The sequence below is a fragment of the Bufo gargarizans genome, chromosome 9 (genome assembly GCF_014858855.1).
Source record: "Bufo gargarizans isolate SCDJY-AF-19 chromosome 9, ASM1485885v1, whole genome shotgun sequence".
Taxonomy (NCBI): Eukaryota; Metazoa; Chordata; class Amphibia; order Anura; family Bufonidae; genus Bufo; species Bufo gargarizans.
This window is the reverse complement of record NC_058088.1, coordinates 145,080,774-145,105,240: the sequence shown is the minus strand read 5'-3', so window position 1 is coordinate 145,105,240 and position 24,467 is coordinate 145,080,774.

Genomic DNA, 24,467 nt, shown 5'->3' with positions numbered 1-24,467 from the left:
GTTTAATCACTGCAAAAATGTTCAAATGTCACCCAAGAATGTAACAGACAAATTAGTGAAATGTTTTTACCTGTCTACTAGGTATAGCAGAGGTATATCACAGCCAAAAATTGGTGAATTTTCACCCGAATATGTAACAGACAAATTAGTGAAATGTTATCTGTCTACTAGTTAGAGCAGGGGTATATCACACCCAAAAATGTATGAATTCCACCCAAAAATTGGTGAATTTCACCTGAAAATGTAACAGACAAATTAGTGAAATTACATAAAATAAAATACGTACAAATACAAAAAAAATGTACTTTATTTATAATGTGGAGGTCCATATGGAGTAGGAGTTTGAGGAGGCGGTGGACGTAGCGGTGCAGGTGGAAGTGGAGGTGGAGGAGGACCAGGTAGCCAACACTGGTTTTTGGTTAAAAATATTTATATTTTATTATTAGGGTACACTCCAAAAGAGTGGGAAATATCCAAAATACAACAATGAGCAATTGCGCTGTAGTATAACAATGGCTGGATAAGGCGGGTATACGTGTCTATTCTCGCACAAGGTATTGACAAGTCCTGTGGGATCCATGCCTTGTTCATTTTAATGAACGTGAGCTTTTCCACATTGGTTGTAGACAGGCGGCTGCGCTTGTCTGTGATAACGCCCCCTGCCGTGCTAAACACATGTCCAGACAATACACTGGCTGCAGGCAGGCCAGCACCTCCAAGGCATAAAGGGCAAGCTCCGGCCATGTGCCCAATTTGGAGACCCAGAAGTTGAAGGGGGCCAACCCGTCATTCAGTACGTGTAGGCGTGTGCACATATACTGCTCTACCATGTTGCGGAAAAAATGCTGCCTCCTGCTAAATATGTTACATATCAACTGGTGGTGCTGGTTGTTGTGGCGTGCTGACAAAGCTTTTCCACATTTCGGTCATGCTAACCCTGAACCCTGCCTTCTGAGGTGCTGGTGGTGCCCCAGCTGCGTTGGCGACCTCTTCCTCCTCTTCTGCCTTTGCATTGTGCTTCCACTGTGCTACCGCTGTCAGGTGGCCACCCAGTAATCAGCACAATTTAGAATGTGGGCAACTCGGCAGTCGTTGCGGAGACAGGGCAGCATGTAATCGCTCATGTGTACCAGGCTGCCAAGAGGCAATGAAAAGCTGTCCTCTGTGGGAGGTGTATTGTCCGTTTCCTCTATATCCCCCCCATCCACGCACCAGTGATGGCCCTGCGCTGGTTTGGGTGCCACCCTATTGTGAACATGGTTCCTCCACCTCCTCATCCTCCAGAACTGTGCCATGGCTGGACAATTGTGTACCTGGCATTTGAGCCACTTGTGAATAACTGGCTGGAAACCCTATGAAATGTCCCTTTGCCACATCCTCTTCCATCATCGCCAGCAGCGTTTTTTTCAAGGAGGCATAGAAGTGGGATAGTAACGCTGAGAACTGCGTTATTGGCACTAGCCATGTTGGTGGAGTACTTGAAACAGCGCAACAAGGCACACAGGTCTCGCATGGAGGCCAAGTCATTGGTGGCGAAGTGGTGCTGTTCCGCAGAGTGACTCACCCATGCGTGCTGTAGCTGAAACTCCACTATCGCCTGCTGCTGCTAGCACAGTCTGCCCAGCATGTGCAAGATGGAGTTCCACCTTGTCGGCACGTCGCATATGAGGCGGTGAGCGGGAAGGCCGACGTTATGCTGCAGCGCTGACAGGTAAACAGCAGGGTGAGAACTCCGTAAGCGCGCACAGACGGCCAGCACTTTCTGCAGCAGCTTTGACATATCGGGGTAATTTTTAAGGAACCTCTGCACCATCAAATTCAGCACATGCGCCAGGCAAGGGATGTGCGTCAAACCAGTTAGTCCCAGAGCTGCTACGAGATTTTGCCCATTTTCGCACACCACCAGGCCGGGCATGAGGCTCACTGGCACCAACAACTCATCGGTCTGTTGCTCAAGGCCCGTCCATAGCTCAGTGTGGGGTTTGTCCCCCAAACAGATACGTTTTAGAACTGCATGCTGTCGTTTACCCCTGGCTGTGCTGAAGTTGGTGGTGAAGGTGTTATGCTGACCGGATGAGGAGCCGGTAGAGTATGAGGAAGCGGAGTAGGAGGAGGAAGCAACAGGAGGACCTCATCATCCTCCACATCATCTTCCACCCAGTCTTTACCCCTGCCCTCCTTGTCGGTCTGCACACTTTCGAAAGCCACAGCAGTTGGCACCTGTGTTTCGTCATCATCCGAGACGTGCTGTGGTGCTCCTCCCATGTACTCATCTTGAAACATAAGTGGTTGGGCATCGGTGCACTCAATCTCTTCCATTTCTGGGGCAGGGCTAGGTGGATGGCCCTGGGAAACCCTGCTAGCAGAGTCATCAAAAAGCAGAAGAGACTGCTGCATGACTTGGGGCTCAGACTGCTTGGCTGATTTGCAAGGGGGTGAGGTGAAAGACTGATGGACATCGGCTGTAGGTGCTAACTCTGATCTTTCAGCGGGAGACTGGGTGGGAGACAATGTAAAGGAACTAGATGCACTGTCAGCAACCCAATCTACTATCGCCTGTCTAGGATCTTGCCCTAAATGGGTGTTTTTTTTATACCAGAATATGACAGCAGTATCTAACGCTTGTATTTCACACAGACGCACAGATGCAACCAGGGCTGTAAAATTTTGTATTTTGCCCAAAAAGGGTGTGTTTTAAAACCCAGAAAATTACTGCTGTATGTCAAGCTTAAATTGTACACTGAATAATGCTGCATAGGCCCCAGATTGAGGGTATTGCCAAAAATGTGTGTTTTTAAAAACCAAGAAAATTATTGCAATATTTCAAGCTTAAAGGGGTATTTTCATCTTTATGATCACTGTTAAATCTGTTAATGATTTGACAGTGATCATTTTTCTAAATACATTTTATTACCTAATTCCCACCCTTTTTTTAAAAAATAAGTCCCCTCTTACCTGATGTTGTTTTTGGTCTCCCCTGGTTACGGCCACCTCTCCTGCCGGATCCCGCCGGGCAGCGCTTGCGCAGAAGACTGAAAACTCTCTCCTGTCCTGGCAGCTCAATGTCCTGAATGCACACGGCGCAGCGCATGCGCCATGATGACTTCTTCCTGACCAGTATAGTACAGAGCCGCAAACGCGCACGCCGGCTCTGTACTATACAGGCCAGGAATAAGTCACCATGGAGCATGCACAGCGGCGTGCGCGTTCAGGACATTGCTCCACCCGGCCAGGAGAAATTCTTCAGTCTTCTGCGCAAGCGCGGCCCTGCGAAGAATCCAGGAAGTGAACGTCGCGCTCAAGGAAGGTAAGTATGAAAAGGGAAGATGAGAATACCCCTTTAAATTGCACACAGACAAATGCTGCAAAGGCCACAGATGTAGGTTCTTGCCAAAAATGGGTGATTTTTTTAAACCCAGAATATACAGTTGCAAGAAAAAGTATGTGAACCCTTTAGAATTATATGGATTTCTGCACAAATTGGTCATAAAATGTGATCTGATCGTCATCTAAATCATAACAATAGACAATCACAGTCTGCTTAACCCCTTAAGGACCGAGGACGTACCGGTACGCCCTATTTCCCGAGTCCTTAAGGACCGAGGACGTACCGGTACGTCCTGACTTAAAATCTGCATTCCGGCGCCGCGGGGGTTAATCGGAACGGGACGCCGGCTGAAATCATTCAGCCGGCATCCCGTAACAATGCAGGGGGGGGTCATTTGACCCCCCCCGTGTCGGCGATCGCAGCAAACCGCAGGTCAATTCAGACCTGCGGTTTGCTGCGCTTTTTGCAGTTTCTGATCCCCGCGGTCCCTGACCGCGGGGATCAGAAACTTCAGAGTGCCTAAAATCAATATTGCGCACCCCCCCTGCACCCCTGCATGATTTGATGGCGGCGGGTGGTGCAGGGGGGGTGTCGCAGGCGGTGGGGGCGTTGCGGGAGGCGGGCGGTGCGGCAGGCGGGATCGCGATCCCCCGCCCGCCTCCCATTGCATAATCGTTGGCAGTCTAGTGGGTTATACCAGGGTGCCAGCACATTGCTGGCACCCTGGTATAAACGGCTGACATCGGTGATGCGATGTCAGCCGTTTAACCCTTTCCATGCAGCGGTCCGTACGGACCGCTGTATGGAAAAGGTTAACAGTGCAAGGAGCTCCCTCCCTCTCCGATCGGGGGGCTGCTGTGCCTTTGCAGCCCCCCGATGGGAGAGGGAGAGAGCCCCCAGAGAGCCCCCCGAAGCCCCGTCCTCACCCTTCCCCGTCTGCGAAGTTGTGACAGACGGGGAAGGTTCCCATGGCAACAGGACGCCTGCTCAGGCGTCCTGCTGTCCATGGTGCTGAACAGATCTGTGCTGAAAGCATAGATCTGTTCAGTGTAAGTAAAATACAGTGCAGAAACCTATATAGTTTCTGTACTGTATTTTACAGACATCAGACCCACTGGATCTTCAAGAACCAAGTGGGTCTGGGTCCAATTTTTTTTAAAAAAAGTGAAAAAAGTTAAGATAAAATAAAAAAACATTTATCACTGAATAAAAATAAAAATAAAAAAATACACTACACATATTAGGTATCGCCGCGTCCGTAACGACCTGATCTATAAAACGGTCATGTTACTTTCCCCGCACGGTGAACGCCATAAAAATAAAAAAATAAAAAAAAAAAAATTGAAATTTTGCCCACCTTACTTCCCAAAAAAGGTAATAAAAGTGATCAAAAAAGTCGCATGTACGCCAAATTAGTACCAATAAAACCGTCATCTCATCCCGCAAAAAATGAGACCCTACTCAAGATAATCGCCCAAAAACTGAAAAAACTATGGCTCTTAGACTATGGAAACACTAAAACATGATTTTTTTTGTTTCAAAAATAAAATAATTGTGTAAAACTTTTATAAATAAAAATAAAGTATACATATTAGGTATCGCCGCGTCCGTATCGACCGGCTCTATAAAATTATCACATGACCTAACCCCTCAGGTGAGCACCGTAAAAAAAAAAGAAAAAAAAAAGTGTAAAAAAAGCAATTTTTTGCCATCTTACGTCACAAAAAGTGTAATAGCAAGCGATCAAAAAAAGTCATATGCACCCCAAAATAGTGCCAATCAAACCGTCATCTCATCCCACAAAAAATTAGACCCTACTCAAGATAATCGCCCAAAAACTGTAAAAACTATGGCTCTTAGACTATGGAGACACTAAACAATTTTTTGGTTTTAAAAATGAAGTTATTGTATAAAACTTACATAAATAAAAAAAATTGTATACATATTAGGTATCGCCGCGTCCGTGACAACCTGCTCTATAAAATTACCACATGATCTAACCTGTCAGATGAATGTTGTAAATAACAAAAAAAAAAACGTGCCAAAAAAGCTATTTCTTGTTACCTTGCCGCACAAAAAGTGTAATATAGAGCAACCAAAAATCATATGTACCCTAAACTAGTACCAACAATACTGCCACCCTATTCCGTACTTTCTAAAATGGGGTCACTTTTTTGGAGTTTCTACTCTAGGGGTGCATCAGGGGGGCTTCAAATGGGACATGGTGTCAAAAAAACTGTCCAGCAAAATCTGCCTTCCAAAAACCGTATGGCATTCCTTTCCTTCTGCGCCCTACTGTGTGCCCGTACAGCAATTTACGACCACATATGGGGTGTTTCTGTAAACTACAGAATCAGGGCCATAAATAATGAGTTTTGTTTGGCTGTTAACCCTTGCTTTGTAACTGGAAAAAAAATATTAAAATGGAAAATCTGCCAAAAAAGTGAAATTTTGAAATTGTATCTCTATTTTCCATTAAATCTTGTGCAACACCTAAAGGGTTGACAAAGTTTGTAAAATCAGTTTTGAATACCTTGAGGGGTGTAGTTTCTTAGATGGGGTCACTTTTTTGGAGTTTCTACTCTAGGGGTGCATCAGGGGGGCTTCAAATGGGACATGGTGTCAAAAAAACTGTCCAGCAAAATCTGGCTTCCAAAAACCATACGGCGCACCTTTCACTCTACGCCCCGCTGTGTGGCCGTACAGTAGTTTACGGCCACATTTGGGGTGTTTCTGTAAACAGCAGAGTCAGGGCAATCAAGATACAGTCTTGTTTGGCTGTTAACCCTTGCTTTGTTAGTGGAAAAAATGGGTTAAAATGGAAAATTAGGCAAAAAATGAAATTCTCAAATTTCATCCCAATTTGCCAATAACTCTTGTGCAACACCTAAAGGGTTAACGGAGTTTGTAAAATCAGTTTTGAATACCTTGAGGGGTGTAGTTTATAGAATGGGGTCATTTTTGGGCGGTTTCTATTATGTAAGCCTCGCAAAGTGACTTCAGAGCTGTAGTGGTCCCTAAAAATTGGGTTTTTGTAAATTTCTGAAAAATTTCAAGATTTGCTTCTAAACTTCTAAGCCTTGTAACATCCCCAAAAAATAAAATATCATTCCCAAAATAATTCAAACATGAAGTAGACATATGGGGAATGTTAAGTCATCACAATTTTTGGGGGTATTACTATGTATTACAGAAGTAGAGAAACTGAAATTTTGAAATTTGCTAATTTTTCTAAATTTTTGGTAAATTAGGTATTTTATTATGCAAAAAAATTAATTTTTTTGACTTTATTTTACCAGTGTCATGAAGTACAATATGTGACGAAAAAACAATCTCAGAATGGCCTGGATAAGTCAAAGTGTTTTAAAGTTATCAGCACTTAAAGTGACACTGGTCAGATTTGCAAAAAATGGCCTGGTCCTTAAGGTGAAAATGAGCCCGGTCCTTAAGGGGTTAAACTAATAACACACAAAAAATTAATTGTTACTATGTTTTTATTGAACACACCATGTAAACATTCACAGTGCAGGTGAAAAAAGTATGTCAACCCTTGGATTTAATAACTGGTTGAACCTCCTATGGTAGCAATAACTTCAACCAAACGTTTCCTGTAGTTGCAGATCAGACGTGCACAACGGTCAGGAGTAATTCTTGACCATTCATCTTTATAGAACTGTCTCAGTTCAGCAATATTCTTGGGATGTCTGGTGTTAATCGCTTTCTTGAGGTCATGCCAGAACATCTCAATCGGGTTGAGGTCAGGACTCTGACTGGGCCACTCCAGAAAGCGTATTTTATTCTGTTTAAGCCATTCTGTTGTTGATTTACTTCTATGTTGAGCTTCAGTTGGTGGACAGATGGCCTTAAGTTCTCCTGCAAAACGTCTCGATAAACTTGGGAATTCATTTTTCCTTCAATGATAGCAATCTGTCCAGGCCCTGAAGCAGCAAAGCAGCCCCAAACCATGATGCCCCCACCACCATACTTCACAGTTGGGATGAGGTTTTGATGTTGGTGTGCTGTGCCTCTTTTTCTCCACACGTAGTGTTGTGTGTTTCTTCCAAACAACTCAACTTTGGTTTCATCTGTCCATAGAATATTTTGCCAGCACTGCTGTGGAACATCCAGGTGCTCTTGTGCAAACTGTAAACATACAGCAATTATTTTTTTGGACAGCAGTGGCTTCCTCTGTGGTATCCTCCCATGAAACCCATTCTTGTTTAGTGTTTTATGTATCGTAGATTCGCTAACAGGGATGTTAGCATATGCCAGAGACTTTTGTAAGTCTTTAGCTGACACACTAGGATTTTTCTTCACCTCATTGATCAGTCTGCGCTGTGCTTTTGGAGTCATCTTTACAGGACGGCCACTCCTAGAGAGAGCAGCAGCAGTGCTGAACTTTCTCCATTTATAGATAATTTGTCTTAGCGTGGACTGATGAACAGCAAGGCTTTTGGAGATACTTTTATAACCCTTTCCAGCTCCATGCAGGTCAACAATTCTTAATCGTAGGTCTTCTGAGAGCTCTATTGTGCGAGGCATCATTCACATCAGGCAATGCTTCTTGTGAAAAGTAAACCCAGAACTGGTGTGTGTTTTTTTATAGAGCAGGGCAGCTGTAACCAACACCTTCAATCTTATCTGATTGATTGGACTCCAGTTGACTGACACCTCACTCCAATTAGCTCTTGGACATGTTATTAGTCTAGGGGTTCACATACTTTTTCCACCTGCACTGTGAATGTTTACATGGTGTGTTCAATAAAAACATGGTAACATTTCATTCTTTGTGTGTTATTAGTTTAAGCAGACTGTTATTTTCAATTGTTGTGACTTAGATGAAGATCAGATTACATTTTATGACCAATTTGTGCAGAAATACATATAATTCCAAAGAATTCACATACTTTTTCTTGCAACTGTAATTGCAGCATTTCAAGCTTCTATTTGACTGTCACAAATGCACATATGCTGTGCTGTTGCACAGAACTTGCATAAAATTGCCGTTGCTGCCCACCTAACAGACGGATAAAAGCTATTTTTCTGGGTCACTGGGCTCAGGGCAGGGTAAAAATATTGTGCACTGCACCCACAAAACAAAATCTAGGTAGATCGCTGAGTTAACAAGCACTTCAGATTAAAGATTCTCTTCTATTCTCTCCCTCACAGCAGCAGCATCCTATCCCTACACTAATCAGAGCAGAGTGACGTGCAGGGCTACGTGACTCCAACTTATATAGAGGCTGGGTCACATGCTGAACTGGCCAATCACAACCATGCCATTAGTCGGCATGGCTGTGATGTCTTCTAAGGGCACACGAGTTAAAAGCTTTTTGATTGGCTGCTTTCACAGAAAATTAGGGTTACAGTTCTGGGAACGCTGAACCCTACTTTCCAAGGATAGCCCAGAGTCCAGCCATGGAAGAACTACTAGCATCCCAGCAGCCATTGGGATGTCTGTTGAGGAAGGGTTGAGACGTATGCATATATATCCATGCATGCCTGCAAACACGTGCGGGCATGTATGGTATATATGTGCATACATTAACTACAGCATCATGGGACGATGTGCGCAGATGTGCCCAGCATCTGCGCACGTCTGCCCATGGTGATCCCCAGGGGCTCATGGTGGCCCCTGTGGGAAATATGTGCCTCCTTTAGACCGTGCCCCTTATAATATATATATGACTGTGGCCCCTTATAACATATATATATATATATATATATATATATATATATATCTATAATATATGTGTATATATATTATCAGGAGGACATATATGTGTATCTGCCATGGCTCTCCCCAGGTGTATATATATATATATATATATATGGGCCTATAACTGCCCATGTATGCCCCCAGGTTTATAATGAGTATATATATGTATATAGATGCGCCCCAAGTATCTATATATATATATATATTTAAATTTCCCCGGCGTTCAGCGAGTTCCTGCAGGGGGTGGATATGTCTCCTACCTGGCTCGCCAATGTAAAGGGGGAATATTAATCACCAATATTATGCGAATATCGATAATTAATATTCATAAATAGGAGGAGCCGTCTAGTGATGACTCTGCCTATGTTTGCCTTTATATAATAACAACACAATACTTTCGCTATGCTTTACACAAATCGACTACACTAGCTGCATGCGCCTTACTAACTCGCTACCGCTAACAAGTACACGCTACACAAAGGGTACAAATATAACGGTATTTATTAAAACCTAATACACTAAGCACGCAATACAGTAACAATACAGCACTAAATATACAGTACTCAACTACACTACACGTTCCCAAATTCCACCCACAAACTAACTATACAATACACACACAAGTAATATTAACAATAACCCACCCGTCTGCACTGTCCCTACGGGGTACACCGAGGGTTAACGGTGGTCTTACAGGGGTGTAAGCCGACCACAAACACAAAGGATTAACAATGGGGATAATTGTACAGCAATGCAGTGGATAAATACCCTGCAAGTGTACAGTGAGGGGGAGGGGTGGCAGGGTTTAAGGTGGGGTTACAACCAGGGGTTAATCAGGGTAGGAAAAGGGTAAACCAGGGGGGGGATAATCGTAATCTAATTATACGCTATATCTATATATATTTATAGATCAGTGGATATGAATATATATATATATACATATAGACGTACACACCACAATACAAACCTAGCTACACTAGACAATTCCCAATTCCACCCCACACTCTAGCTGTACATACATTCCTTAGCAGCCCACCCCAAAACACACACTCAGCTGCTACTGGAAGCAGGCAGCAGTGAAGGGATAGGCAGGGAAGGGGTGAATATGGTTGGCACTGCAAGGGCAGAGGTACAATGCCATGCCAGCGTATACTCAGCCATCTCCAGGGGCATATGGGCCTCTCTTCCTTCAGGCAGCAGTCCCCATGTGTCTCTGATTGTAGTCTGGTTGCAAGAGAGACTCTTCCTGGTTTCAGACTCCTATCAGCCTCAGAAACCCCCACCTCCCCCCTTCTCAGGGGTGTGACATCATAGTGTGACTGTGACGTATGCCTGCCAGTTGGCCCCCTGAGGCTAGCAGCACCACACATCCAGCCATGTCACAAACACAAGGTGGGGCCGCATAGTAAATAGGCTGATAAACTCAACAAAGTGCCTTTGAAGTCACCAGCCACCTGGAGACATATCCACCCCCTGCAGGAACTCGCTGAACGCCGGGGAAATTTAAGTATATATATATATATATATATATATATATAGATACTTGGGGCGCATCTATATACATATATATACTCATTATAAACCTGGGGGCATACATGGGCAGTTATAGGCCCATATATATATATATATATATATATATATATAGATATAGATTTTTTTATTTTTTTATATATATATATATATATATATATATATACATATATACACCTGGGGGAGAGCCATGGCAGATACACATACATGTCCTCCTGATAATATATACACACATATATTATATATATATATATATATATATGTTATAAGGGGCCACAGTCATATATATATTATAAGGGGCACGGTCTAAAGGAGGCACATATTTCCCACAGGGGCCACCATGAGCCCCTGGGGATCACCATGGGCAGACGTGCGCAGATGCTGGGCACATCTGCGCACATCGTCCCATGATGCTGTAGTTAATGTATGCACATATATACCATACATGCCCGCACGTGTTTGCAGGCATGCATGGATATATATGCATACGTCTCAACCCTTCCTCAACAATGTCTCAATCCCTTTCCAACTGAATTTCACTTTATAAATTTGACAGTCTGAGAAAGTTATTAGATTCTGTAAAATAACAGTTTTATTGTGTGAGAAAACATTACACAAGAATTTTTTAAAGCAATTTTTTTTTTAACACACAATTTCTGCCATGCTACATAAGCACTTGCCCATTGCAAATATAATGTATATTGTGCGGGTCATACAGAATGTACTTAGATTTGTATAATTATTTTTGCTGGTGTTATTGTAAGTAAAATATTTTTTAAAACAAAATAACCACATGTATCTGTTGTTTTTTTTATTTTAATTGCAAAGTATAAATATGACTGTAGGCACAATGAACACAGAAGGACAGTAAATACAATGATATAGCAAAAGGTATAAAAAAAAAAAGTACTTTACAATCATAAGTGCAAAATATAACTTTGGGACTGTGAGTGATTTAACCCTTTCTCAACCTATTCTATATGGGGTGGAGTGATGGCATTAGTGTTTGATCCTCCCAATAGTATGAAGGAGATAGCTACATGTAATAGCAGCGGTATCCTTCAATAACGAGCAACACAATGGTTCCCAAGTAATAATATCACCATAGTGCCCTCAGTAATTATAATGCCGCCCCTGCAGGTCCCCGTGTAGTTCTAATGCCCTCTGCAGTTATAGCTCCCCTGTACTGTGCCCTGTATTATAATGCCCCCTTTAAAGTTTAAGTAAATAAATATATATATATATATATATATATATATATATATACACAGTGCTGCCCATAATTATTTATACCCCTGGCAAACTAAAAGTTACTTTTATTCAACCAGCAAGTAATTTTTTTACGGAAAATATCATAGGTGTCTCCCAAAAGATAATAAGACTATGTACAAGAGGCATTACTGTGGAAAATAAAAGGCATTTCTCAGCTTTTATTTACATTTGAGCAAAAAGTGTCCAGTCCAAAATTATTCATACCCTTCTCAATAATCAATAGAAAAGCCTTTATTGGCCATTACAGCAATCAAACGCATGGTGCCGTTTACCGTGATTAGTTTCCCTGGTCCATTGGCTGAAAAACACCCCCAAAGCATTAGGTTCCCACCACCATGTTTGACAGTGGGGATGGTGTTCTTTGGGTTGAAGGCTTCTTCTTTTTTTACACCAAATGAAGAAAACATAATTGTGACCAAACAATTAAATTTTTGTTTCATCTGACCATAACACAGACGACCCGAAGTCTTCTTCTTTGTCCAGATGAGCTTTTGAAAAGGCCAAGTGAGCTTTTGTGTGCCTTATCTGGAGAAGTGGTGTCCTCCTTGGTCTGCATTGGGCAGTGTCCGTTGGCTTGTCTGCCTTAAGACATTGCCACCAGCAGAGCCCAGATTCACTAGGATGGCCTTGGTGGTGATCCTTAGATTCTTTTTCACCTCTCTAACTATCCTCCTGGCCAGCACAGGTGTCACTTTTGGCCTCCGACCACGTCCTCTGAGATTTTCCACAGTGCGTAACATCTTGGACTTTTTGCTCAAATGTAACTAAAAGCGGAGAAATGTTTTTTATTTTCCACAATAATGCCTCTTGTACATCGTCTTATTATCTTTTGGGAGCCACCTATGTAATTTCCCGTCAAAAAAATTACTTGCTGGTTGAATAAAAGTAACTAAGTCAAAATTTGCCAGGGGTATGAATAATTATGGGCAGCACTGTGTGTATATACTGTATATATATATATATATATATATATTTAATGGCTCTAGTGTTTAATGCTCCTCCATTTTCACCAATAGTGCCAGTATATAATCCTCTTTCGACCTCCCTCATATTGCGTGCTTTGCCAATAAATATACATGCGCATTGCGGGCCGGCAAAAGTTCAAGGAGTATTTTGTCAGCAACCTGCCAGCCAATGATCGTCGCTGGCAGGTTGCTGATTTTAAAAAAATCAAATTCGATTTATAAATATAAGGTGTTAAATGGCTTCTCTGCTCCTCTGCTGGTCTTTTTGGTCGGTTGGTTCCAGCAGAGGAGCAGACATCACTGTGAGTACCCACCAACACCACACTTAGCTCCCAGAGTCCCTTGGTTAGGTAGGTAGCGTCAGTTAGCGCCCAGCCCACCGCACCGCAGTCACTTATTCGTTGATTAGCGTATCGCTAATCAGCATTTGTACTTTTATAGTATCTGTAAGTGATCAAAACTGATCACAGTCAGATCTATAATTGTATTAGTTAGTCACCTTAGCTCGCCCTCCACCCAAAACGCAGTGTTTGCCCGATCAGGCCTGATCGGTCGCCCACACGTGCGTTCACCCACGCCCGCCCCACTGCAGTGATAAAAAAATATATATTTTTGTTTTTATCACTGCACAATCGATTTACAAGCGCTGCGGCGATAAAAAAATCTGTTTTGATATTTTTTATCAATCGCAGCGGCCTCCGGTACTTCGCTAGCCTCCCATTTGTAAGACAGGCTTGCTTTTTTTCTTGGGTAGTCTCAGGGAATACCCCTAAATTTAGTAGTTCAAATGTCAAACAGGGGGTATTCTTCTGAAGAGGCCTACAGGCTTCTGACCCAGTCGGATGAGGAATGGGAACCCTCATCTGATGAATCTAGCGGGTCAGAATATGAACCTGTAGAAAACAGTAGCAGTCTGACACAAAGTTCAGATGAGGAGGTTGAGGTCCCTGATAGCACCAGGCGTACCCGGCCCCGTGTCGCTAGACCACAGGTTGTGCAGGATCCGTTTCAAGGGCAGCAGAGTGGGGCTGGCGCTGTCGGATTACGTGGTGAGGCATACACCAGCAGCGCAGCCCATCCTGGACCTAGTACCAGCACTGCCGTACAACATGGTGAAGTGGCAAGCACCAGAAGGGCAGTTGAAGCTGGTACGGTGGCACGTGCAATAGTTACCCCGTCGCAGTCACCGCAAAGACAGGCACGTAGAGCCCCTAGAGTCCCTGAGGTGCTGGCAAACCCTGATTGGCAGTCCCCAACTTCAGCCGCACCTGTAGTTCCCCCTTTCACCGCCCAGTCTGGAGTTCGGGTTGAGACAGCTCAGATCGGTTCGGCACTGGGATTTTTTGAGCTGTTCTTGACTGAGGAGCTCGTGGACTTAGTCATGGCAGAAACAAATCGGTATGCCACTCAATTTATAGCCACCAACCCGGGAAGCTTTTATGCCCAGCCTTTCCGGTGGAAACCAGTCCAAGTTTCCGAAATTAAAATTTTTCTGGGCCTTCTCCTGAACATGGGTCTAACCAAAAAGCATGAATTGCGGTTATATTGGTCCACGAACCCAATTCATCACATGCCCATGTTCTCTGCTGCTATGTCCAGGACACGTTTTGAGACCATCCTGCGTTTCCTGCACTTTAGCGACAACAGCACCTCCCGTCCCAGAGGCCACCCAAAATACGGCCCCTCATAGACCACTTCAACCAGAAATTTGCAGATTTGTATACCCCTGAGCAAAACATCTGCGTAGACGAGTCCCTTATACATTTTACCGGGCGCCTTGGCTTCAAACAATACATCCCAAGCAAGCGTGCCCGGTATGGGGTCAAATTGTATAAGCTCTGTGAAAGGGCCACAGGCTATACCCACAAATTTCGGATCTATGAGGGAAAAGATCAGACCCTGGAGCCGGTCGGTTGCCCTGACTACCTGGGGAGCAGTGGGAAGACAGTCTGGGACTTGGTGTCACCCTTATTTGGCAAGGGGTACCATCTTTATGTGGAAAATTTCTACACAAGTGTGGCCCTCTTCAGGCATTTGTTTCTAGAACAGATTGGCTGCTGTGGCACCGCGCAAACTAGTCGCGCGGGCTTCCCCCAACGGCTCGTTACCACCCGTCTTGCAAGGGGGGAGAGGGCTGCCTTGTGTAACGAAGAACTGCTCGCGGTGAAATGGAGAGACAAGCGTGACGTTTACATGCTCTCCTCCATTCACGCAGACACGACAATACAAATTGAACGGGCAACCCGAGTCATTGAAAAGCCCCTCTCAGTCCACGACTATAATGCGCTCATGGGAGGGGTGGACTTCAATGACCAGATGTTGGCTCCCTATTTAGTTTCCCGACGCTCCAGACGCTGGTATAAGAAGGTGTCTGTATATTTGATTCAATTGGCTGCATATAATAATTTTGTTCTCTACAGTAAGGCTGGGAGAACTGGATCCTTCCTCAAATTTCAGGAAGAGATCATCGAGAACCTCCTGTATCCAGGAGGTTCCGTGGCCCCAACCACCAGTGTAGTGAGCCGTCTACACAAGCGACATTTCCCCAATGTCGTTGCTGGTACCTCAACCCAACCGTCACCCCGAAAAAAATGTTGTGTCTGTAGCAGGAGTGGAATAAGGCGTGACACCCGCTATTTCTGTCCTGACTGCCCTGGCCACCCTGCCCTATGCTTAGGGGAGTGTTTCCGGAAGTACCACACACAGGTACACTTAGCATAGGGATTGCATCTCACAGGACAGGCACACAGGGCTATTAGGGCCCTTTTACTCACAGCTGCTGCAAACCTCTCCTTTCACCTGGGATAAAGTGCATAATGTACTTCGCCACATCTTTGGGCGATTTGCGCTTTGCACATTGTCCCATGGGGAAGGAGAGGTTTGTCCTATAAAGGTAAAAAAAACACACACAAAAAAAAACACCGGTAAGCAAAAAAAGTTAACGTTCAGTTCAAAAAGTTAAATAAAGTTTATATGTTCTGTTCAAAAGTTATTATAAAGTTAATAAATTTATTGCGTTGCGGCCTGTTTTTTTTTTTTGTTTAGTTTTTTTTACCTTCCAGGTGGACCAACCGATTGACTAGCTGCAACACTGATGTGCATTCTGACAGAAGCATTGCGCTGCTGTCAGATTACACAAAAGTCCGTGTATGCGGCGCTGCAAGACGAGATTTCTCCTCTGCAGTAAAAGATACGTTTGCCGAGGCATATGAGCTGAGGAGGCGGCAATGTTCATATACTTTGGCAAACACTTTGTATATAAAAAAAAAATCCCGGCAATGATTTATTCATTCACATCGATTGATGTGAATGGAGAAATCGGGTTTGCCAGGGCATACAGGCTAAGTGGGTATGGATGTTGGGCGGAGCTCCTATGTCCTGGCAGACGCCTTTCCCCTCCTTTTTTTTTTTTTGGCAGAGATTTTTCCATCCACATTGATCGATGCGAATGAAGAAATCTGTGCCGTTCATTTTTTCTTTCAGCCCAGAGGCTGAACGGAAAAAGAAACTCTCATTACCCGTATGCTCAATATAAGGAGAATAGCAGAAACTCATAATGCTGGCCATACATGTAATGATTGTGGGGACCCTCAAATGCCAGGGCAGTACAAACACCCCACAAATGACCCCATTTTGGAAAGAAGACACCCCAAGGTATTCACTGAGGGGCATATTGAGTCCATGAAAGATTTACATTTTTGTCCCAAGTTAGCGGAAAGGGAGACTTTGTGAGAAAAAAACAAAAAAAATTTCCGCTAACTTGTGGCAAAAAAAATAATTCTTGGAACTCGCCATGCACCTCATTAAATACCTTGGGGTGTCTTCTTTCCAAAATAGGGTCACATGTGGGGTATTTATACTGCCCTGGAATTTTAGGGGCCCTAAAGCGTGCGAAGAAGTCTGGGATCCAAATGTCTAAAAATGCCCTCCTAAAAGGAATGTGGGCCCCTTTGCGCATCTAGGCTGCAAAAAAGTGTCACACATGTGGTATTGCCGTACTCAGGAGAAGTTGGGGAATGTGTTTTGGGGTGTCATTTTACATATAACCATGCTGGGTGAGAGAAATATCTCGGTCAAATGCCAACTTTGTATAAAAAAATGGGAAAAGTTGTCTTTTGCCAAGATATTTCTCTCACCCAGCATGGGTATATGTAAAATTACACCCCAAAACACATTCCCCAACTTCTCCTGAGTACGGCAATGCCACATGTGTGACACTTTTCTGCAGCCTAGGTGGGCAAAAGGGCCCACATTCCAAAGAGCACCTTTAGGATTTCACAGGTCATTTTTTACACATTTTGATTTCAAACTACTTACCACACATTAGGGCCCCTAGAATGCCAGGGCGGTATAACTACCCCACAAGTGACCCCATTTTGGAAAGAAGACACCCCAAGGTATTCCGTGAGGGGCATGGCGAGTTCCTAGAATAATTTATTTTTTGTCACAAGTTAGCGGAAAATGATGATTTTTTTTTTCTTACAAAGTCTCATATTCCACTAACTTGTGACAAAAAATAAAAACTTCCATGAACTCACTATGCCCATCACGAAATACCTTGGGATATCTTCTTTCCAAAATGGGGTCACTTGTGGGATAGTTATACTGCCCTGGCATTCTAGGGGCCCTAATGCGTGCAAAGTAGTTTGAAATCAAAATCTGTAAAAAATGGCCGGTGAAATCCGAAAGGTGCTCTTTGGAATGTGGGCCCCTTTGCCCACCTAGGCTGCAAAAAAGTGTCACACATCTGGTATTGCCGTACTCAGGAGAAGTTGGGTAATGTGTTTTGGGGTGTCATTTTACATATACCCATGCTGGGTTAGATAAATATCTTGGCAAAAGACAACTTTTCCCATTTTTTTAATACAAAGTTGGCATTTGACCAAGATATTTATCTCACCCAGCATGGGTATATGTAAAATGACACCCCAAAACATATTCCCCAACTTCTCCTGAGTATGGCAATACCAGATGTGTGACACTTTTTTGCAGCCTAGGTGGGCAAAGGGGTCCACATTCCAAAGAGCACCTTTAGGATTTCACAGGTCATTTTTTACACATTTTGATTTCAAACTACTTACCACACATTAGGGCCCCTAGAATGCCAGGGCAGTATAACTACCCCATAAGTGACCCCATTTTGGAAAGAAGACACCCAAGGTATTCCGTGAGGGGCATGGCGAGTTCCTAGAATTTTTTATTTTTTGTCACAAGTTAGTGGAATATGAGAGTTTGTAAGAAAAAAAATCATAATTTTCCGCTAACTTGTGACACAAAATAAAAAAATCTAGGAACTTGCCATGCCCCTCACGGAATACCTTTGGGTGTCTTCTTTCCAGAATGGGGTCACTTGTGGGGTAGTTATACTGCCCTGGCATTTTAGGGGCCCAGATGCGTGAGAAGTAGTTTGAAATCAAAATCTGTAAAAAATGGCCTGTGAAATTAGAAAGGTGCTCTTTGGAATGTGGGCCCATTTGCCCACCTAGGCTGCAAAAAAGTGTCACACATGTGGTATCGCCGTACTCAGGAGAAGTGGGGAATGTGTTTTGGGGTGTCATTTTACATATACCCATGCTGGGTGAGATAAATATCTTGCGAAAAGACAACTTTTACCTTTTTTTTTTATACATAGTTTGCATTTGACCAAGATATTTCTCTCACCCAGCATGGGTATATGTACAAATACACCCAAAACACATTCCCCAACTTCTCCTGAGTACGGCAATACCACATGCGTGACACTTTTTTGCAGCATAGGTGGGCAAAGTGGCCCACATTCCAAAGAGCACCTTTCGGATTTCACAGGCCATTTTTTACAGATTTTGATTTCAAACTACTTCTCACGCATTTGGGCCCCTAAAATGCCAGGGCAGTATAACTACCCCACAAGTGACCCCATTTTGGAAAGAAGACACCCCAAGATATTTCATGATGGGCATAGTGAGTTCATGGAAGTTTTTATTTTTTGTCACAAGTTATTGGAATATGAGAGTTTGTAAGAAAAAAAAATTATAATTTTCCACTAACTTGTGACAAAAAAATAAAAAGTTCTATGAACTCACTATGCCCATCAGCGAATACCTTAGGGTGTCTACTTTCCGAAATGGGGTCATTTGTGGGGGTTTTCTACTGTCTGGGCATTGTAGAACCTCAGGAAACATGACAGGTGGTCAGAAAGTCAGAGCTGCTTCAAATAGTGGAAATTCACATTTTTGTACCATAGTTTGCAAACACTATAACTTGTCCCCAAACCATTTTATTTTTATCAAAGACATGTAGAACAATAAATTTAGCGCAAAATTTATATATGGATGTCGTTTTTTTGCACAATTTTACAACTGAAAGTGAAAAATGTCATTTTTTTGCTAAAAAATCGTTAAATTTCGATTAATAACAAAAAATGTAAAAATGTCAGCAGCAATGAAATACCACCAACTGAAAGCTCTATTAGTGAGAAGAAAAGGAGGTAAAATTCATTTGGGTGGTAAGTTGTATGACCGAGCAATAAACGGTAAAGTAGTGTAGTGCAGAAGTGTAAAAAGTGGCCTGGTCATTAAGGGTGTTTCAGCTAGGGGGGCTGAGGTGGTTAAGCAATAAGCTAAATGTGGAGCACTCACCACCCAGGGGTTGTGAAGTGTATTGCAGCTTTTTAGAGTTTTGTTGCAATCTCGCAATATGATGTTGTTTTGCTCTCAGGACAAAATTGACACCACTTACAGTTTGGAGATCAGGTAAGAGAGGACGCATCTGTACATAATCTAATATGATGCTCCTCTGGACATAAGTATAAATGTACATAATATGGGGGCATATCTCCCATATCTCCCACACAAGAGACACATGCCCCCATCTCAGTCATGTGTGAATTCTTCCTATAGATCTGGGTCTTAGCAGAAAATTGTCTTTATACTATGACTTTGATCTAGTGTTGATCACGAATATTCGAATTTCGAATTTTTATCGCGAATATAGGTACTTCGAAAATTCGCGAATATTTCGAATATAGTTATATATATTCGCAATTTCGAATATTCGATTTTTTTTTCCAAATTTTTTCTTTTTTTTTTCTTTCTGATTTATTTTTATTTTTTTAATCAGTACACATGATCCATTCCTGCTTCTAGCTTGTGGGCCAATAAGAAGGCTGCAATATACTTGACTTTAGGAGTAGTGATGAGCAGCAGGGGTCATATTCGAAAATGCACAATTTTTTTTTCTTGAAAAAATCGGCAAGGTAATGATTGTGTAATATGCGAATTTTCGGATTGGCATTTTTATTGCGAATTTTTCAACTTTTAGACAAAGAAGATTATAGCACTATATTAGCTAAATTGCTCTATATTCGTTTTTTCAAATATTCGCTATATTGCTATATATTCTTGTTTTAGAATATTACAAATATTCGAAAAAACAAAGTTATAGCAATATAGCGAATATTCGAAAAAAAAAACGAATATAGAGCAATTTAGCTAATATAGTGCTATAACCTTCTTTGTCTAATAGTTGCAATTTTTTTCTCATCTGAAGTTCAGATTAGAAAAAAATTACAACTATAAAAAAAAGATTATAGCACTATATTAGCTAAATTGCTCTATATTCGTTTTTTTTCCGAATATTCACTATATTGCTATATATTACGAATATTCGAAAAAAAAGTGTTATAGCAATATAGCGAATATTAAAAAAATCGAATATAGAGCAATTTAGCTAATATAGTGCTATAATCTTCTTTGTCTAATAGTTGTAAATTTAAAAATTCGCAATAAAAATTAGAATCCGAAAATTCGAATTACGAAAATTCGCATATTACACAATCATTACCTTGCCTATTTTTTTCAAGAAAAAAATCGCGAATTTTCGAATTTTCGAATATTCGATGAATATTCTACAAAATATTCGCGAAATATCGCGAATTCGAATATGACCCCTGCCGCTCATCACTACTTTGATCCCCTTCAATCTAAAATGGATCTTAATTACTGTATTGCACAATATCCTGAATGGTGTCCTCTTTTTCATAATGGTTAATTCTATCTATCCGTCTGGGAGCCTATGAAAACTATAGGATTTACTGCAGCTTTATATGTTGTTATATCTTCCCCACTACGTGGGAGAATTCAGCACTGCTGTGTACACCGCCAAACACACCCTCCTTATGCTGCAGCAGCAGAACGGCGTCCCCAAACATAGGCTGATATGCAACGTTTCCACCTGTTGGAATTCCACCCTCCATATGTTGGACCAACTATATGAACAGAGAAAGGCCATAAACAATTTCTTGTTGATCCAAGCGGAGAGGAGTACTCCCTTGTGTAACTTCAATGTCAGCCAGTGGAAGCTCATGCGTGACACCTGCCATTTGCTTAGGCCTTTTGAGGATGCCACATTATTTGTCAATTGCCACGACTATGAGATGAATGTTGTCACTCCACTGCTTTATGTCCTGGAACAGATGCTGGTAAAGCTGGCTGGTCAGGGGACTGGAGACGTGGCGCCTACATCTCACAGCCACATGATCCCTTTGGGGGCTGAACTGGAGGAGGAGGACAACGACATTGGAGCACAAGCAATCTGTAGTGAAATGGGTGGTTTTTCTACACAGGTGACAGGAGAGGAGGAGCAGCCGGGGAAGCAAAAGGGAGGTGACCCAGGAACACTATGGCAGTATACAGTGGAGATGGAGGCAGGGAGTCCCTCCTAGTCACTTGTGAAAATGTCCTTCTGCATGCTTACTTGCTTGGGTAGTGACAGCTGAATTGTCACTATTTGGCAGAATGATGACTTCTGTCTCTCCACCTTTTTGGACCCTTGCTACCGGTCCAAAATAGGGGCCTACTATAGAGACATTGTATGTAGTCAGTTGGCTGCTGCCTATCTGCACCATCGTCTATACTCTTGCAGGTCTGGCCCTCTGCGCTCTCGTTCCACTGCTATAACTGCTGTGGCAAGGTGGGGGGTAGGAGCAGTACCAACTCCATCAGCAGCAGCTTAAGTCTAGAGTCGATGATGAGCAGCTTTCTTAACCCGCCTAGTGAAAAAACTACTCACCACCACCAGCAGCTAGACCTGGAGCAGGACCTGAACCAGCAGGTAGTGGCATTCTTGGACAGCACCCTGCCATCCCACATTGAAGATCCGCTTGACTACTCGGCAGCCAAAATGGATTTGTGGCTGCAACTGGCCGAGTTTGCCATGGAAAAGCTGTCCTGCCTGGCCAGAATTGTGGCATCAGAGTAGGTGTTCAGTGCAGCGGGGGCCATAGTTACCCCAAGGAGAACTTGCCTGTTCGCCCAACACTATGTCATTGGGCCACTCCATGGACTGTTCATGCTGTTCTCCCACCCTCCCCACTCCTTGACTAGGCTTCTATTTTGCCCTTTTTGCCTGGTTGACATAATGATTTATTTGACCTTTCTTCTGATCTGGAAGAAAAAGTGAGACGCACAGCGGATTCTCTCTGTGTTGCAGCTCTAAGGCCTGTATGGTCCCATCAGAATTAGCTTATGATTTGGTAGCCAAAAGCAGGAGTGGGTACAAAACACAGAAGACATGCAAATATTCAATTCACGTGTTATCTCTGTTTTAGATCCACTTGTTTTTTTTTTTGGGGGGGGGGGGCTTTAGTAATACTGATGGATTACTGACCAATTGATGACTGAGTGAAGGCGGATGCTCAAAAAACAGGATCTGTTTTTTGGGGGGTTATTGTTCTGAGGAAGGGCAAAATAATCAGTGACATCAACACAAACTTACTGCTGACACCCTCCCCACTCAGTCAGGGGGGCTCTACTTGTATAAGCATTTAATAGAAAAGGTTCTGTAGACATCTATGTGGAATCAGCTAACAGCGGTTTAAAAGAAGTGTGCTTTTTAACGCTACAGTAGCATCTTGGGCCTCTGCACGATTCTTTATACCTGGCGCTATCATTCACACTTGAGTCAGTTTTGGCCCTGTAACTGCCCAAATAAGTGAAGTATGCAGTGATTCTAAGAGCCACGCCTGTCATCTCCGTGTCATACTGACTCACAGTATTGTTTCACTACCACAGCAGACTCCCTGTGCGTGTTACTGCAACGCACAGTGTTCTACAACACTATACAGGCTCTCTGCAGCCAGGAAATAGCATTTTTTAACGTGCTTCACTGCGAATAAATTCGGATGGAATATTTTCCAAAAATTCGACAAATAGGCCGAATCCAATTTTTTTCGAAATTCGCTCATCTCTAAACACACACATTTTGGCCGTGCAAAATATTGACTGATCGGGACATGAAAGATATGTACTGTCCCTGCCTGTAACAGCTAATCCAGGTGTTCAGGGTGGCTTGCACCTAGCCGTACAGCAACAATTGCAAGGAGTGGCTCACGTTCTCCACCACATGAGTATAAGGCAGGGATGGCTATTTTGGAAAAATAATTATGACTAGGTATCTTCCATTGAGGCTGAGCACATGCCATCAGTTCTCCAAAGGCAGCAGAATCTACTAAGTAGTACAGCAGCAAATGCAACTTTGCCAAGTGGGATTTAATCTTGGACACCATTTGATTGTTGTTTCCTGGCCACGCATTCAGTTATCAGACTAGCCGACTGTGTTTTGGCAATGCTAGTGTAGGCTCATCAGAGGGTATTCAAAGCCCCCAGAGGTGGATGGTATGTGGCCAGTGATGCAAGCACTTGCCTGGGGTCCCCAAGAAGGCAAACAAATCCAGTGGAGATAAGAGAATACCACTGCACAAGGAACTAGCCGATAATGTTGATCGGAACTTCAACGCATTTCGGGGAATAAAAACCCTCTCTTCAGGTACAGACTGCTTATACACTTATAGTACAACTTATACACACTTATATTACATTATAAACATTATATACTATAGAAAAAAAATCCAAAAACGGGTTAGGGGGTGGGGATGGGCGGTCCTGAACATACAGATCTCAGGCTGATAGAAAACACATAAGACTTAATTCAAATAGATAAAAAAAACATATAACATATTGTGAGGGGTAGCTTTCTTTCCAGGAATCATCCTCACAAATATCTGCCTGCAGTCTCTTTAAATTAAGGCTACTGGCCCTTTAAGCTTCAAACAGCCTTACAGCAGCACCTACTCGTTCTGTCTTGTCGTTGCTCCCAGTAACACTTTGCCTGTTACTGTTCAGCCCAGATGCTTGCCACTAGCAACACTTTACATCCCCGTACAGTAATTTCTGCAGCACTCCGCACAGACAATGCTTGCTGGTGCCCGCAGGTACCCTGGTGCCCACATCCTCCACCAATTGTGAGGGGTAGCTTTCTTTCCGGGGATCATCCTCACAAATACCTTCGCATACAACAGGTTTTCATGTCCCAACTCATGCTTTATTGCGACACAAGCACAAACAAACGATACAAAACAAAATGAAAGCCTGCCTGGCTAGGCACTACCTAAACACAGTATATCCATAACTCACCTAAATCACCGTTCACACACACGTGAACCCATGCGGCTTTCCCCGACCTTAATGTCCATCCTGGCTGTAACCACACCGCTGTCTTTTGGGGGATTTTGTTCTAGTCGTCCGCCCGAAGCTGACCATGTCACTCTAATCCCTAGGCGTTGCGGGACCCTCCAAACCTCAGGCTAATCCAAGCCTCGTGGTCTCTCTGCGCTCCC